Genomic DNA, 17,026 nt, shown 5'->3' on the forward strand with positions numbered 1-17,026 from the left:
TAGTTCCTAAGAATGCTCTCTGATAAAGCATTTCATGGCTTATAACATAAGGAAACACTGTCTATTATTCATCATATTGGAGAATACCAATGTAGAGTAGTATACTAAGATCTTAGAAATCAAACTTATTTGACTATAGAATCCTTTCTTAAAATAACGTCTGTCTTCGGGATGTTGATAGTTGGAGAAGTTGTGCATATGTAAGGGTGGGGGGAATGTGGGAAATCTCTGTACTTTCCACTCAGTTTTGTCATGAGCCTAGAACTGCTCTAAAAATTAAAGTCTATCTTTTTAAAATAGCAAAAGAAAAAATTTAAAAAGGGGAAAAATTTTTTTTAATGCCATTGTATAAATTTACACTTAAAATTAAATTTAGACTTACACGTACACACACACAAAAAATAAGATCTCTCAATATCCCACTAAACACTTTGGAAAATACTAGCTTATGGTATATTCTTAAAAATGGAATTGGTGGGTCAAAGGGTAAATATATTGAAAGGCTCTACCAATTTGCATTTCTACCAACAGTGTATGAGTGTGCCATTTTCTCTATAGTTTTGTCATTTGGTATTAACTGTTTTTGTTTTTAAATAAACCGGAAATGAGAAAAGTGTATGGCATGTTAATTTTCATTTATTTGATTCCTAGTGGGAGAAATATCTTTTTATATTTTTATTTGTCCCTTATATTTCTTTTATGACTATCTCATTTATGCCCCATTCCAAATTTTTCTTGGGGTCTTTGATGTTTTTTCTTGATTGATAAGAATTAAGAATCATATTAAGAATATTAACACTGTAGGGACCAGCCCAGTGGCATAAGTGGTTAAGTGCGCGAGCTCTGCTGCAGGGCCCGGAGTTTGCAGGTATGGATCCCGGGCGTGCACTGATGCACCGCTTGTTAAGCCATGCTGTGGCGGCGTCCCATATAAAGTAGAGGAAGATGGCCACGGATGTTAGCTCAGGGCCAATCTTCCTCAAGTAAAAAGGGGAGGATTGGCATCAGATGTTAGCTCAAGGCTAGTCCTCCTCACAAAAAAAAATCACGTGTTATAATTGTGTTTACCCATTTTTTCATGTTTTGTTATGATGTTTTATTTTTGTTTTGTGTGCTTTATTTTTACCGTATAAGATTAGCATTTTATGAGGTTAAATCTGTCCTCTTCTTCTTGGCTTCTGGTTTTGGTATCCTTCTGTACATTGGCTTTTTTTTTTTTTTTTTTTTTACTGTTTATTATGGACAGTTTCAAACACAGACGATTTGGCAGAATAGTATAATGAACCCCCATGTACTTCAATCTTACTTCAATAATTAAGAACTCATGGCTAATCTTGTTTAATTTATGCCTCCTGTATTATTTTGAAGCAAATCCAGACATTAAATCATTTTATCTTTTCATGTTTCAGTATGTACAATAACTTTAAAGGTGATTTTACCTAACCTGTATTTTACATCTGCCACAGTTTGTCTTGCTGAAATCATTAATTTCCACTGCAATGTACTTATAATGTTACACCAAACATCAGTGTTAGCTTAGTGTTACATAATTTAGGAGTTTAAAATAGCCTCTTTAAGAATTTAATTATACTAAATACTTGTGACAAAAGAAATGTGTTGCTCATCTCTCATGGATTAAATATACATATCTGCATGACCCATACTTGTTATTGTTACTAAAGCTATATCTTAATAAAAAGCATCAGTTTCCTTTTTTACTAAAGTTGTGCCTTATTAGAAGCTATAACTCTTTTTACATGACGATATAAATTTCATTTTTCTGTCCTCAGAAGGTACTGTCCTAAATTGTGAATTGTGTTACTATATTATTAGGGTATACTATATATTTTAAATCCTTGGATAAGATAGAATACAAAATTTTACATGTTATATGTGATTATCTGATTAATTTTAAGGTATCAGTTTAGAAGAAAGAACTACCTTTTTAGGGTCTTCTGTGGGGTTCAATAGCAAACGTTCATAGGAACATTCATTCCTAAATCATAGGAAATTAGGAAAATATCCCATGATTACCAATGCCAGAAAGAGTACAGAATATCATCAGATGTGGTTCTTATTCAAAGAAGAAGCATACAAAAACAAAGTTAATCTCAACTATAAATAGAATTGTCCATACATATTAATAGCAGAGAAGGAAAGTAAGTCTGAACCTTAGTCATAGCTAAGTAAAATCTTGTAAGTTTTTATAGTTAAGAGAGACCTTTGGGTTAATATTGTTACATCATTTCACTTTATGAATGAGAAAACAAAAGACCAGAGAGTTTAACTCAAGTTTGTCCAGAGTCATACGAATGTTTTTTTCCGGTTTTCTCAGAAGACATTTAGTGAGGAAAATAAAAGATTCTAAAAAGTTATTATTATTAACACCAATTATTGAGTTTTTACTATGTACCAGACAATCCACTAAATACTTTAAATCATTTGTCTCATTTAATCCTCACAGTGTATTTTGAGGTAAGAATTATTACCACTTTACAGAGAGGTAAGGCGTCTGACTCTAACCAAGGCAGTCTGAGACACATAGCCCTTACTCTTAAATGCTGTTCTTAAGAGAAGAGACACTTAAGTGTTATAATCAGTAAGAAATTGTATTTTACTATCAATTCAAGCAGACAGAGTTACTGGAAGAACAGAGAAAGGATTGCAACGGTCAATCCTAGAAATAAGCAAGAGTGGAAAGTTTTGGCAGGATGGATGGGAAGAAATAATATTTTTTACATCCTAAGTAAAAAAAAGTGAAAGGCCTCATTAAAGAAATTTGTGGCATGATTTGACTCTAGTTTATTACGTGATTTTCAGGGACTATTGCATGCCTCAATTCATTTTTGCGTTTATAAAAATTATTTTGTTCTTTCAAATAAAAGGTGGCTTATGAGAACTGAATTACAAAATTCTAAATTTACCAGACTCTTCTTCATTATCACTGCTTTTCATATCCCCTTTAAGGACTTTATATATCCAGTTGCATGTATTATACAATGTAGTCCTTATGCATTTTTGTTATTAAAATATCTTTTTTATGAATTAGTAACGAAAGCAACACTCAAAACAGATTGGTGGTTGCTCTAGGTTTTAATGCTTGGTGCAACTGATATCTAAAGGTTCACATGAATTAAACAAAAAGTGAAATCATGGAAGAAGAAAAGATTTTCAAAAACGAATTTGAAAATTTAGTTCTAAATAGCAATCACAATTTTAGCTTGAGGCTTTTCTGAGGGGTTGTGAATAATGATTAGTGAGATTATAGGCCCCAGGCAAAGCCTTGGGACATTAGTGCTCCTAGCCAGTCATTTATCCTCAAAAATGGTCCTTACTTTGTGGAGTATTGTTTGAAATACCAGAGGGAATCAAACCTGAGTCTGTCACTTTATCCCAAGGGTCATCTCAAGAGTCTCAAGCTTAAATGGTAAAATAAATGTTTACCAAAATGAAAACAGTTGGTAGGCTTTTCATTTACTATTGCTTTATTTTATTTTTATTGCTTTGGTGTATGTATTTTTATTTACCTTATAAAAAACTGTAACCCCAAAAAAGTAATATCACTATTGAAAATTGTGTTCAACTGTGTAGAGCATCTATTCAGGGTAAATAGGTAAGTTTTTTTTTTTTTTTGAGGAAGATTGGCCCTAAGCTAACATCTGCCAATCCTCCTCTTTTTGCTGAGGAAGACTGGCCCTGGGCTAACATTCATGCCCATCTTCCTCCACTTTATGGGACACTGCCACAGCATGGCTTGCCAAGCAGTGCGTCAGTGCACGCCCAGGATCCGAACCTGCGAACCCCAGGCCCCCGCAGCGCAGCACGCGCACTAAGCTTGTGCCACCGGGCCGGCCCCAGTAAGATTTTTTGTTTAAAAAAGATAGTAAATTCCACCTTTCATTGTTATTAGATTTTTATGGAAATTTGTGTTTGAGAGAATTCTGATTTTACTATTCTTTGCTAAAAATATTCTTCTGGCCTGATCTTATGTAAAATTAGGAAGTAGTTAGTGTGGATATTTTGAAAGCCCTGAAGTCTTGAATTCATGGATAATTATGTATTTTCAGTTACCAAAACCTCGGTTTCCTTCTGTCTTTATTGCTATTTTCTTTCTCTAACTCTTCCCTAAAAGCTTTGTGACTTAAGTTGCTAAAATTACTCCCCCTTTTTAACATATTTGCATAATAGGTAGTAAAAGGGAGAGAATTAACAAACCAAAACACTTTCTTAACTCACCCAATGTATAGAATAATAATGATGATGATGATAGTAATAAAAAGAGTAGTGTAGTAGTATTCATCTAAAACATGAAGAAGAATAACTATGCTTTCAATAGGGTTTACTCTATGCCAGGCACTATTCTAACTCATAACTCCATTTTATTATCCCCATTTTTAAATGAGGAAACTGAGTCAATAAGAGATTAAGCAGTAAGTAGTAAGTCCAGGATCAGAAAACTGAACAAGGACTTGAGAGAGCCACAGTAGAAAATTCTCAGTCCCTCAGGGTCTCACATCATTTCATACAAGGCTTTGTGCTGGGGCTGTACAGTCATGTGCCGCATAAAGACATTTCAGTCAACGGATCACATATACCGTGGTGGTCCCATAAGATTAGTACCATAGCCTAGGTGTGTAGTAGGCTGTACCATCTAGGTTTGTGTAAGTGTGCTCTGTGATGTTCACACAATGACAAAATCGTGTAATGACACATTTCTCAGAACATATTCCCGTCGTTAAGAAACACATGACTGTAGTAGTAAACAAGGAAGACATGGTTCCTGATTTCATTAAACACAAAGTTAGACAATTATTTATTTTATTTCCATATTACAGGGTGATGGGAAAACATATATAGGGACCTCATATAGTCTGGGAGGATCAGGCAAAGGATCCCTGAAGAAGGGGCATTTTAGCTGAGGTCTGAGGGAGTAGGATTCACAAGGTCAAGTGGAATTAGGGAGTTGGATAGGCAGGGACCACATTATGACTTGTGGGACCTAGACGCTTTTGCCTTCATGGGCCCTTCTTCCATAAAAAATACTTAAAATTATATTTTGCAATTATCCTGGTATGAAGACAAATATGTTAATGTTATATATTAAAACATTTTCTTTGACCTAAAAGGGTTTTTTTCTTCTTATTTTAAAATAAAACATTTTCATGGACCTCTAAAGGTATTGTGGGCCCTAGGCATTTGTGCCTGCTGTGCCTAATGGGTAAGTCAGCCCCGGGTGTGGGGAATATTCGGCCAGAAACATTTCAGATGGAAGGAATAGCATAGACAGAAGCTTCTAGGGTCTTGCTTGCTCAGGAAACTGAAAGGAGGCCAGTGTGGCTAAAGCAGAAGGTGCAGGGGAGGGAGGCATGAGTGAGGCTGATGAGACAGGCAGGGCCTGGTAGGCGATGTTGGGGATTTTGATATTTATCCTAACAGCAATGGAAAACCTCCAAAGAGTGTGTGTGTGTGTTAGATGTGTGTGCTTAAATCATCTGTACATGGTTAAAATCAATAGTTCTTTGGTCCAGCTTTTCCCACTTAAGCCTCACTTTTCTTTCCACTTTTCCTTCTGATATTTATCTTCATTTATCCAGGTAAAAGTAATTTGCTTCCACCTTACATTTTTTACTTATCACTTTTAGGCATCATATATTAACACAAATACACACATATAAGTAAAGGAGGCATTATATACTCATTCACACAACCTACACACCTCCACCTTTTCTCTATCATTCTTCATTTAGTTTTATTTCTATTTTTGATTTCTCTATTGTAACTGTAGATAATAAACTAATACCTTTACTTCTTATCCCATTAACTATAGATGCTCCTTTAGGATTGTCTCCTCTGTCAGATGAGGAGATTAGTGCACCCACCTTCTCCGTGGTTCTGTCCTCAGTTCTTTCATTTTTGTATTTCTAAAATTGATGCTATTTACATCTGTTTTATAACCAAATTAAGTATTCATATTATTGTGTGAAAAGGATCTTAGTATTTGCTGTTCCTTCCACCTGGAATGTCCATTCACCGCTAACCACATTACTTAATCCTTCCCTTCCTTAGGTTCTTGACCCAAGGTGGCAGCTAATCAGTAGGGCTGTCCCTGGACATCTTATTGGAAATAGGAACTTCCCTACCTGAGATTGTTGCTCTACTTTCCTTGTTATATTTTTCTCCATAGCACTTATTGTTAAAATAACTTATGTATTTTATTTTACTTAATTTTTGAAATTATTGCCACTCTCCCTGTTCTTGACTATAGCTTCAAGAAAACAAGGATTATTGTCCATTTTAACTAATTTGTTTAATTTTTTTGTTTATTATTTTCCCCCTCACTATTATATTCTCAGTAGCTAAAACAGTGCCAGACACAGAAACATTTGAATTAATGATTAATTATACTCCCAAGTAGTCTTCTTTGGTTATATGTCCTTACTTATGCAATTTTTTAGTTTCCTTAAAATTTCAAATTGCCTTTTGTTTTTCTTACATTATTTTTCTTTATCATAGTTCCAGTTCTTTCCAACTTTCCATTATGTGAAAATTCTAGTGCATCTCTCTCTTTTTTGTTCTTTTCCCTGGGAACTGCTCTTCCAGAGTCTCACATCCTCTGGCCGTATAACTGTCATCCTGGGGCCCTTCCCTGGTCTTCCAGTTGGCACTATGGCAACCCACATTTTTCTCTTTTTTATTGTACATCCTCCTTTAATGAAGCATATCCTTAGCCGCTTCCCAAGAAAGATGGGATGATATATTTTTTTAACTTTCACATATTTGAAATGTTGTTTATTCTCAACAGAGGTGTGTCTAGGTTCTAACATCAGAAGGTGCAAGCCTGGAGGCAGGACCTGACAGGGGTGCGGGGTTGGGGGAGGAGCATCAGTATTGGAGAGGGAGAAAACACATTGAAAGGTACCACGTTTCGACTACCTGCTCTACTACTGCCATTTTGTACCACTTCTACTCACTTCTTTTTGTAATAGTCTTAATCATCGTGTTAAAAATTGTAGAAAAGACACCACCTTTAAAGAATATGCTGAGGAGGAGTAATTGCTGCCTATCTTACTGCTTGCCATCTGAATTCTAGTTTGTCTGCGATTCTAGGGTACAAATCGTTTTCCCTCTGAACTTGGAAGGGCGTGCTCTACAGTCTTCTAAAATTCATTAATGCCAGCCTGAGTTAGTCTTTTGTAGCTCATCTGCTTTTTTCCTCTGGCAACTTTTGAGGTCCGCTCTTGTTTTTCTTGGTGTTTTTCAATTCCTAATGATGTGTCTAGGCCTAGGCTCCTTTTCTATTCATGTTGTATTCAGTGAGCAATTCCATCTGAAGAGTTTCATCTCTAGAAAATTGTCTTCTATTATTTCTTTAGTAATTTCCTCCCTTTTCTTTTTTGTTTTTTTTTCTTTTTTTTTCTTTCCTTCTGTAACTTCTGTTATTCTATGAAGGACCACATGAGCTGAACATCTGATGTCTCATCTTTTCAATGATACTTGCTGTTTCTTTTTAAATCTATTTCCAGGAAATGCTTTCAATTCCTGAAACAAAACCAAAAATAAAAAGGTATTTATAAGAGGTTTGAAATTTAAAATTATGTTTTTATTTTCCAAAAGTCTTTGATATTCTCTGGAGTTTTTGTTTGTCATTTATTTTGTTTATTTTAAGCTGAAGAGGGTAGTGATGAAGAGCACGGATTCTGGAGCCAGACTGAGTTTGAATCCCTATCTCCCACACTTAATAACTCTGTGACTTTGAGCAATTTTAAATTCTGTGTGTCTGTCCTTATCCGAAATGGAGATAATAATAGTATACCAGTCTCAGAGTTCTGAGGGTTAAATGAGTTAATAAACGTAAAACACTAAGAACAATATCTGGAATATAGAAAGCCTTATATGTATTTGCTATTATCATTACTATTATAATCATCATCATCATTATTATTTTGTGGCTATGATGTCTGCTCACTGTCCCTGAGGATATTAGCTAGAGTTCTTTTTAAAGTGCACTTTTTTCCCCTAAGTTACCCATTTCCTCCAGTTCAGCTTCTTTTATCTATTTGCCTATGTTTATTTCTCTTCTTTATGCAGAAAGCTTTCTTTAAATATCTGGCAATCCTTGGTTACAGGTTCATATTTAATAGTGAGACAATAAACAGCTGACTAAGTGCTTTGCATACAAAGGCAGCTTCTCCTGATTTCGGGTGTTTAGGGTGAAGAGGCCAGGGAACTAGCTTTTGCAGTGGAGAGTCCCCTAAATGCCAGACACCAAAGCTCTTCTTTGCTCTAAGATTGATTTCCTCCAAGAGGAACCCTTTGATTGTTGCTTTAGGAATGCCTTGCTTCAGTGGATGTGCATGCCACTGTTCCTTGTATAGGCATACCTCAGAGATATTGTAGGTTCAGTTCCAGACCACCACAGTAAAGCCAATATCCCAATAAAGCAAGTGGCATAAATTTTTTGTTTTCCCAGTGCATATAAAAGTTATGTCTATAGTATACTAGTAAGTGTGCAGTAGCATTACATCTAAAAAACAATGTACATGCCTTAATTAAAAAATACTTTATTGCTAAAAAATGCTAACCATCATCTGAGCCTTAGGTGAGTCATAATCATTTTGCTGGTGCAGGGTCTTGCCTTGATGTCGATGGCTGCTGAGTTATCAAGGTGACTGTTACTGAAGGTTGGAGTGGCTGTGGCAATTTCTTAAAATAAGACAATGATGAAGTTTGCCACATCGATTGACTCTTCCTTTCAAAAATGATTTCTTTGTAGCATGCGATGTTGTTTGATAACATTTTACCCACAGTAGAACTTCTTTCAAAATTGGAGTCAGTCCTCTCAAACCCTGCCACTGTTTTATCAACTAAGTTTATGTACTGTTTTAAATCTTTTCTTGTCAGTTCAACAATCTTCATAGCATTTGTACCAAGAGTAGATTCCATCTCAAGAAACCACTTTCTTTGCTCATCCATAAGAAGCAACTCTTCATCTGTTAAAGTTTTATCATGAGATTGCAGCAATTCAGTCATATATTCAGGCTCCACTTCTAATTCTAGATCTCTTGCTGTTTCCACCACATTGGCACTTACTTCCTCCACTGAAGTCTTGAAACCCTCAAAGTCATTCATGAAGGTTGGAATCGACTTCTTCCAAACTCCTGTTAATGTTGATTTTTGACCTCTTCCCATGGATCACACGTGTTCTTAGTGGCATCTAGAATGGTAAATCCTTTCCAGAGGTTTTCAATTGACTTTGCCCACATCCATCAGGGGAACCACTATCTTGGCAGCTATAGCCTTACAAAATGTATTTCTTAAATAAAAAGACTTCAAAGTCGAAATGACTCCTTGATCTATGGGCTGCAGAATGGATGTTGTGTTAGCAGGCATGAAAACAACATTAATCTTGTTGTACATCTGCATCAGAGCTCTTGGGTAACCAAGTACATTGTCAAGGAGCAGTAATACTTTGAAAGGAATCTTTTTCTGAGCAGTTCCTCTTAATAGTAAACTGAAAATAGTAAACCATGTTGTAAACAGATGTGCTGTCATCTAGGCTTTACTGTTCCATTTATAGAGCACAGGCAGAGTAGAATTAGCATAATTCTTAAGGACTCTAAGATTTTCAGAATGGTAAATGTGCATTGGCTTCAACTTAAAGTCACCAGCTGCATTAGCCCGTAACAAGCGAGTCAGCCTGTCCTTTGAAGCTTTGAAGCCAGGCATTGACTTCTCCTCTCTAGCTATGAAAGTCCTAGATGGAATCTTCTTCCAATATAAGGCTGTTTTGTTTACATTGAAAATCTGTTGTTTAGTGTAGCCACCTTCACTAATTATCTTAGCTACATCTTCTGGATAACTTGCTGCAGCTTCTACATCAGCACTGGCTACTTCACCTCTACTTGTATGTTGTGGAGATGACTTCTTTCCTTGAACCTCATGAACCAACCTCTTCTAGCTTTCAACTTCTCCTCTGCAACTTCATCACCTCAGTATTCATAGAATTGAAGTGACTTAGGGCCTTGCTCTGAATTAGGCTTTGGCTTAAGGGAATGTTGGACTGGTTTGATCTTCTATCCAGACCACTAAAACTTTCTCCGTATCAGCAATAAGGCATTTCATTTTCTTAGCATTTGTGTGTTCACTGGAATAGCACTTTTAATTTCCTTCAAGAACTTTTCCTTTGCATTCACAACTTGGCTAATTGTTTGGTGCAAGAGGCCTAGCTTTTGGCCTATCTCAGCTTTCAATATGCCTTCCTCACTAAGCGTAATCATTTCTAGGTTTTGTTTTAAAGTGAGAGATGTGCAACTCTTCCTTTCACTTGAACACTTAGAGGTCATCATAGGGTTATTAATTGGCCTAATTTCAATATTGTGTCTCACGGAGTAGGAGAGAGGTAGAGAGACTGGGGCTGGAGGGAGGGGAAAATGGCCAGTTGGTGGAGCAGTCAGAACACACACAACATTTATAGATTAAGTTCAACGTCTTACATGGGCATGGTTCATGGTGCCCCAAAACAATTATAATAATAACATCAAAGATCACTGATCACAGATCATCATAACAAATATAATAATAATGAAAAAGTTTGAAATATTGTGAAAATTACCAAAATGTGACATAGAGACACAAAGTGAACAAATGCTGTTGGAAAAGTGGCGCCAATAGACTTGCTCAACGTGGGGTTTCCACAGACTTGCAATTTATAGAAAATGCAATATCTGTGAAGCACAATAATGCGAGGTATGCCTGTAGAAACATTCAATTAATCTCCCCATTTTCAGCCCCGCCTCTCAATCCTGCTCTTACTGCTGCCCTCTTAGCAGGCATCCATGAACCTCTGAACCTCTTGTGGTTCTACGGATAGATGGGTCCCATCTTAGCTTTCACCGCTCCATGTCTGCTGTTGGCCAAGGCTTCCTGTGACCCCTGCAGTTTTTTCCTCCCTGTTTTCCAGCTCACATTAATATTTTGAAATCTCTCATCTGTTCATGGTCTATCCCCATCCATTGTGGTGTTATTTATTTTTTATTCCTTTACTATCGTTTTAGTAGGTCTTAAAAGAAGTAAAAACGTGTATGGTCTACTTACCATCTTTAACTAGAAGTCATTGAAAGTTTGTAAGCAGAAAAATGACCAGATCAAATGGCATTTAACAAAGATCACTCTAGCTAGAGTTTGAAATATAGCAGCATAAACTAACAGACTATGTTTTCCTGGTTGTAATTATGTGATGTTTATAACACTTAGCACAAGATATAGGCAATAAAATTATCTATTAAAATATTCACATAAATAGTTTATTTTTAGACAAAAATAAATAAGTGGATCAATAAAACAAAATACAATCATCTAGAAACAGGTTAAATACTTTCTCCTACTAAAAGCAAAATATATTTTTTATTATCATTATATTATATAAATATAATATATTTATATAATATATTACTCCCCAGGCCAAAATAGAAGTGACTTTCTTCAGAAATAGTCTAATCTCTACCTACTCTAGCAGTGCTTTCCATCTATCACTTGATACCAACCCATCTCTTATTATTGAATATAAATGTTATTTGGCATAGAATAGCAATAAGTTAACCTTAAACCAGCCTTTGACTTCTAGAAGTTTATAATCTTTTATTTGTGGTTAGTTGACAGCAATGAGGATCAAAATACTTTCTCATAGGGTAGTGATGGTGACTAAAATGAGATAAAATATATAATGTTCATTTTTCCCCTTTTTGCTTCATACTGTAGACCCATTTTTAAACCACCTCTAGAATATCTCCATAACTGGAGTAAATTCTCTTATCCAAATCCCCTAACCTGTATCTATAAAAATTTTGTTGCTTAAAGGGGACTGCTGCCAACCAATGAAATGTTACATGTAAAAATATTTTGCCTGCTTTCTTGCAGTGGTAAGCAGTTCCTTTGTGTGCTTGATTAAAAGACACTTGTAGGCTTTCATGCTGTTAAGGAAATATACATTGATTATAGCCAAGTCTTTATAATATGAATAATCTCTTTATCAAAGTTCTATCTCTATAAATCCTGGTCATTTAAATGTAGTTTTTTGGTGTTTCCCATCTTAATTGTTATGCTGACGTATGTGTGATTTCCCTTTAGTGTTATTGAAAAGATTAAGAAAAATACACTTAGACAAGTTGCTTTCATTTCTATCTCCCTTAAGAAGAGATATACATATGTAAAAATTATAAGTGGTAGCAGAGATTTATTATAGATTATTAGTGTCTCTCATTTTTGCTGAGAAACATATTTACTTCCTGTCCTTCACATAATAATTTGAGAAGGGGGCAAGGAGAAATTTTAAACCCATAACCTAATAAATTCAGTAGGTTTTAAGGAAAATAATAAAAAATTACAGTAAAGACAATTTCAGGCTCCAAATATCTGCAACTGTGTGATTATGGGTAAAAGAAATTGCAAAACCCTTGTGCATTTTTCATAATTAAAATATATTGTCAACCCTCTGTGTCTCTTTCATATAAATAAAAAGATTGTAATTTCAGTTATCATTATCATACCTATTTGCCTTTATTGTAAGTGGAAGCTATAGTTTCTGATTAATGCTAACTACTGCAGGATTTTTTCCTAAATTGCATATGCTTTTTGATTAACAATACATTTATTTTCAGTATGTTCTTCTTATCTGTTCCTGACTGTTCAGTGCACGCACACACACATACAGCTGAGGCGGTAGTAAAAACAAAAGACATTTTATTAAGTAAATAACACTCCTCAAAGGTTTTATTCAGTTTCCATAATAGATGGTTCATTTTTAGGGCACTAGTATCTATTTTATGTAGGAATTATTATTTTAAAAAGCATGCTATGCTTTTCTTTTCATAATTTGAATGTTATGATTTCTTGGTGGCTCTACAGAGATCTTCCTGCTTGTTTTTTTTCCTATTCACAGTATTCACAGTGGTCCATGTGACCTAGATATGGAAAATCGAGGTAGAGTGTGCTGCATTGCTGATATTTACTGTGAAACCTCAGAAATGTTCTGGTTCCACATTACAGGGTACACATTGTTTAATATTGCTGGTATTTTAAAAGGTCTCTGAAAGTCTGCACCATCATTTTTTAAGCTGGCATTAGAATACTGTTTAAAAATATTCAAAAAATATTCAGATAATACAAAATAATGCTTTTATATTCCAGTTAAAAATGCACACATAATCATTTTCATTTTTAAATTTTAGATCATGCTAGATAAAACTCATTGTGAATTTTCCCCCATTATTTACCTTGTGTTTAGAATTATAGTAATCTAACAATTTTGAAATCTAACCACAATAAGGTGCAATTAGTCTGTTGTCATTTCCTAATTTGGGGTGAACTCTGTTAAATTATTAAAAAATTAAATTGTATCTAGATTCTGCATTATAAAATTATGTTCATCAAGAGAATTTAATTTTATCATCTGTCAGACTGGTGTAGAGCATCTCGTCCAAAAAGTCGGCTTTTACATTCAGGAAGCCATGTTCTCCCAGTGTAGAAAGCCATTTCACCCTTTAATACTTCTGTGTGAAAAGTAAAACCCTGAAAAGAAATCGTTGAATGAGTTAAAGCATCTGAACAGGTGACTGACTTTCAAGTAGAGAATCATATATGTACTGAAAAAATCTTATTTTTCTCTTTACTTGTTGCAAGAATATTATAAAATAGAAGAAATAACAGATTATGTCACAATTCTCAGCTAAGAAAATTAAAGCACAGATCTGCTAAGGATCAACTCTGTAGTTTTGTTTGACCTCTTGTTGATAGAAAGATTAGCTCGCCATCTAATTCACAGGTTTCTTTATATAGCTAGGAAGAATTATAAAGTACCAGGGCAGATGACTAGAATCTGTATTGAAAAGTCTGAGGCCGTGAACTGAAAACCCAGTGCCTAGTATCAAATCTGAAGTGCAAGGAGAGACAGAAATATGTAAGGACTGCAACTAGGTGAGGCAAAAGCTGAGCAGGATGAGATGCAATGAACAAATAAGGAATAAACAAATACAAAAGATTGGTCCAGAACCAGGAGTCTAAACAGAAAGTTTGGGGCAGAGTATATTAATACCATTTTGGGGAGTGGGCGTGGGAGACTTATCAAGACTGGAAATTTACTATCATTAAATAGTAAACCTAGTTCTGATTTGTCTCTAGCTCCTGAATGAATTTGCCCTTCCTTTTTTCAAATTCAGGGTTTCCCAAACTGGTGTTTCATAGAATAGTCTTCTAAAAACTGTATCATGAAGGTGGGAAGAAAGTATGAGTTGTCAAGTCAATTTGGCGAATTAAAATACACAAACACACACACACACACACACATTCTTCATATTTTTCTCTCTTAGAAATTCAAAATGCCCTTATCATGCAAAATCTTCTGAGTTGTCCTGGAGAAAAGAAATCTGTAAATCCAACATTTCCCAAACTTGTTTGATTGCAGACACTATTTTGCATCACATCAAATCTCATCCTTTTCTCTAGTACACCAATTTGAGAAACTAACTGTCCTGTTTCATTACTGTGTCAATATAGAGATCTATTGCGAAGCCATTTTTAAAAGGTAGGGTATACGAATGAATGAATGAATGAATGCATTTGTCCAATATTTACTAATATAGCTCTTACAACTTTTCACAGGATCCAGACTTTGATACAAGAAGGGTTCACATTATTTATATAGTCAGACAAATAGAAAATTACCATAGCTACTTATTTTTAAAGGTCACACAGTGTGTTAAGTTATAGAAGCTAGCCTCCACAACACAGGATCACTGATCCCATGTTTTGGACAGCAATCACTAGATGTTAATAAGAGCATCAAAACATGTTTCACAATAATCATATGCTGCTCTTACTAATTCTTGGTAAAGAGGACTTAAACTGAAAAGGTCCTGAGGTGGTTTTGTATTAATACAAGAAGCAGTATGTTGCAACAAACACACAGAACTACCAGTAGCCAGGAGATTTGCATTTTCTGTTCTGGATTTGCAATCAGCTATCTATGAGATATTATAAAAGATATTTCTCTTCTGAAAAATGAGATTACTGTTGCCCAGCTAGATATTAAGAATGAATTTCTTAAAAATTCTAAGTTCTGTGCTCAAATTTGGGAAATTCTGGATTAAACAAAGTTAAGCAAGTTTCTATACCCAATATCAGTGTGCATTGTGAATTTCCAAAAGATGGATGTAGTAATGAAGGTTTCTGTGTTACCCTGTGTCTGTACCATGTATGTTAACTGATCCTCAGAAGACAGTTTGGGAAATAAAGGACTTAATATATTCCAAACTTCCTTATACTTCTAAAATGTTGTATTCAATTATTTTAAATTATCTATTTACATGTTTCTTCTTAAAAAAAAAAGAGGACTGTACATTTATAAGCAAAGAACTCCAACTCTGTGCTTGTGAGGGACAGTGTTATTTGAAAAATGTCGTAAGTCACAGTATTACCTTGTAATAACTCCATATTTAATTAGATCTTTCTAATCAATTAAAAATAATATGTGCATGGTTTTAGAGTATTTAGAGTAGAGTGTTAAAGATTTTTCAAGTTGTTATATAGTGTTGGTCTTTATGGTTTCTAGATAAAATACTCTAAAATCATGCACATATTATTTTTGACTTAAAAAAATTGCATATCTTACAACTGTAAGGAAATAATAGCTAAAGAAGAAATAGTTTTTCAGAAATAGGAGCAGTGTTGTTTTTGTCACAATTTAGTAATCATCAGTGTCATATGTCATAGCATATTCTTCTAGAACATTTTTGAATTTGACATTATAGTAACTTTTTATATAAAAAAGCAAAAATAAGGTAAGAATATTTTATTTCTTTGGATGTGGAATGGAGTGTGGAATAATTGGAGTTTTTTAAGGAAAATTCACTTGCAAAAATTATTTGGGATAGGAGTCAGCTTGAAGAGACTCTCACTGGCCAAATCTGGGACAATTTGTGCATCAAAATAAATAATAATAATAATGAATTATAACACACTAAATAAAATAATCCATCAGTCCATACCAATATAAATAAATAAATAAATGAGAGAGAAGAGAAAGCCCTTCTTTACATTAGAATGCCAACCAATACAAGCGATAATAGATTAGAAAATCATCAGTGGATGCTAAAATTAGTGAATAAAATTTTATATAAAATAGTTTCTAAATATTTCCCCACAAATTACTTTTTTTTTGTTTATAATTTTATTTATTTATTTTTCCCCCAAAACCCCAGTAGATAGTTGTATGTCACAGCTGCACATCCTTCTAGTTGCTGTACGTGGGACGCGGCCTCAGCATGGCCGGAGAAGCGGTGCGTCGGTGCGCGGTCCGGGATCCGAACCCGGGCCGCCAGCAGCGGAGCGCACGCACTTAACCGCTAAGCCACAGGGCTGGCCCTACTTTTTAATTATAAAGGAAACCTAGTAATTTGACAGTGGAAAAACTGGTGGACATCAGATTAACAAACTGATCAAAGTTAACACCACCAATGTTGGATTAAACTGACATTTCATATGCCTCATGATATGATGCACTTGAAAAGGACGCAGCATTGCCTCTATAGTGTTCTAACCAAAATGCATAACCTAAAACTAATCATGAGGAAACATCAGTCAAACTCAAAGTAAGAGACATTTAACAAAGTAACTGGCCTGCATTCTTCAAAAATGTCAAGATCAAGAAAGGCCGAGTAAAGACTTCATTTTAAAGGAAACTAAAGAGACTTTAACAACTAAATGTAATGTGTAATAATGGATTGGATCCTGGCCCAGGGTTTTAAAAAAAAAAAGTATAAAATGCTCTGTTGTTAGTGCCGTGGAGTCAGTTTCGACTCCTAGCACCCCTGTGTACAGCAGAGTAGAGCCCTACCTGGTCGTTTTGCACCATCCTCTCACCTTCTGGTACAATATCAGACAATGCTCCTCGGCTATTCATAGGGTTTTCATGGCCAGTTTTTTTGGAAGTGGGTGGCCAAGTCCTTCTTCCTAGGCTGTCTTAGTCTAGAAG

At 35.0% G+C, this 17,026-nt stretch overlaps 1 protein-coding gene across 13 annotated transcripts in view; it reads left to right on the plus strand.

Annotated features, from left to right (window-relative positions):
- The window catches only part of MBD5 (methyl-CpG binding domain protein 5), a 408,863-nt gene that overhangs the window by 279,620 nt on the left and 112,217 nt on the right, over positions 1 to 17,026 (plus strand). The window lies entirely within an intron of this gene.

This window comes from Ceratotherium simum, chromosome 9 (assembly GCF_057802395.1).
Source record: "Ceratotherium simum simum isolate JZ-2026a chromosome 9, ASM5780239v1, whole genome shotgun sequence".
Lineage (NCBI taxonomy): Eukaryota > Metazoa > Chordata > Mammalia > Perissodactyla > Rhinocerotidae > Ceratotherium > Ceratotherium simum.